At 26.9% G+C, this 2,113-nt stretch overlaps 1 protein-coding gene across 3 annotated transcripts in view; it reads left to right on the top strand.

Moving 5' to 3' along the window:
- LRP1 (LDL receptor protein 1) overlaps positions 1-2,113 on the top strand; it is a 273,932-nt gene that overhangs the window by 216,871 nt on the left and 54,948 nt on the right. The gene's annotated exons all lie outside the window — the stretch shown is intronic.

Below are 2,113 nucleotides of genomic sequence, written 5' to 3'. Positions count from 1 at the left end.
TGAAAGCTTCTCTATCCAATTAGAACCTTCTTCCGTCAATTTAAAAACCGGCAAGCTCAACTTATCGTTAACATATTCCCAAATAGTTAATTTATATAGTCTGTAACTAAGTTAACATTATATATATTATTTTCAGCCATTTTCTCTGTGGTATCAAGATCATTGCATGAATAAGTTTTAAATATTTTTGATTTTTTTTTTTTTATATATTTATTTATTTATTATTTTTTTGTTTCCTTTGTTTCCTTTTTTCTCACCTTCCGGTAATTTTGTCATCTTTGTAAGGTATTTTTTAACTTTATATACATTTTCTAAACCATTTATCGTCACCCTCTTATACTTCTTCCTCTTTTTAATAAGTTTTTAAATATTTTCTATTTGTTATTATTACCCATCCAAATAACTTTTAACATATTCTCACCTTCTTATAATTTCGTTATCTTAGCGTATTTTTTAACTTTTTAAACATTTTCTAAACCATTTGTCATCACCCTCTTATACTTCTTTCTCTTTTTAATAAATTTTTAAATATTTTCTATTTCTTATTATCACCCATCCAAATAACTTATGACGTATTCTCACCGTCCAGTAACTTTGTCATTTTTGTAACGTATTTTTTAATATCTTGTAAATCCATTTGTCTTCACCCTCTTATACACTTTCCTCTTTTAAATAAATTTTTAAATATTTTTGATTTCTTCTTTACCCATCCAAATAATTTTTAACGTATTCTCACCTTCTGATAATTTCGTCATCGTAGCGTATTTTTTAACTTTTTCTAAATTTTCTAAACCATTTGTCATCATTAGGGATAGGATTTTTATGTTTTCACATATTTTTACCTGACCATGATATCTGCGATTCCTTACTAACTATAGATGTTTCAAGACACATCTGGCCAAAAGAAGCCATTTTTATTTCACATATTTTTAAATATTTGGCCTTTTTTACATATTTTCACATATTTTGTTGTAAATCACATATTTTCTGAAATATTTATTATTTTTAACATATTTTTAGGTATTTTGTCCTGAATCACATATTTCCTTAAATTATTTGTTCAATTGTAAATACATTTTTCGCAGCAACAAAGTAAAATTCAAGAGAACACAAGAAACTTAAAAGTGAAATTTCTCATTTATCATAAATAGTGCGTACAAATTCTATATCTTCATCTTTTAACATAAATTAAAAGCAGTGGCAATAATAAATTTTCACACAGAATTACATCGAGAATTTCTCAGAATCAATTAAAAAGACCAAGGGTCTTATTCCTTATTATAACAAATGATGACACAGCCACCCAGGTGATGCAGAATGCCGAACTAGATACCATGGAAATAGCTTCATTTAAGTATGCCCTTATAACATCAGTAAATGTTGAAAGATGCCGGTACAAGTCCATTCTGTGCTCAAACCGACGAAGATTTTTATTTGAAAATTTAAAAATGCATTTAATCTGCAATAATTTTGTAACTGGCCCTGATGAATTGATTTCTTTCAAAGTTTTAAATATTTTTCTAAAGTTTTTTTCTTTTTCTTTTTAATAAGGATTATTCTTTATTTCCATTTATACTCTGTTCATAATTCATTCTGAGTAATTATTAATCAATTAGTTTAATTACAATTACTAATTAATGTCTTGTTATTGAACAGCTATGTTTTCTCTAAGTACATGTTTTTTGTACATATGTATATATAGTTGACCGTAAAAATTGATGTATAGGAAGATGATCAGGGTTGCGGTCAAAGGAGAAACAAAAATATTAGTAAACTATTTTTGTTTCCTCTTTTGACTGCAACCCTGACCATCTTCCTATACATTTTTTTGTACATATTTTAATATAATTTCTTTAAAATATTATTGAGGTGTAGATAGTTGACCGTAGATTAATGTTTGAAGAAGTTTGTCGGGTGAAGAAGTTTCAGGTCTTCATCAGGGCTGTAGAACAAAAGAGATAACATAAATAAACAAAACCATATTTATTTATTTTATGCCGACCATAAACCATATTTATATATTTTATCTCTTTTGTTCTACAGCCCTGATGAAGACCTGAAACTCAGGTCGAAACGTCGGCATAAAATAAATAAATATGGTTTTGTTTATTTA

Source organism: Halyomorpha halys, unplaced genomic scaffold (genome assembly GCF_000696795.3).
Source record: "Halyomorpha halys isolate HHAL.00 unplaced genomic scaffold, Hhal_1.1 Scaffold384.1, whole genome shotgun sequence".
NCBI lineage: Eukaryota > Metazoa > Arthropoda > Insecta > Hemiptera > Pentatomidae > Halyomorpha > Halyomorpha halys.
The sequence above is the reverse complement of the archived record's forward strand: the minus strand, read 5'-3'. Positions and strand labels throughout refer to the sequence as shown.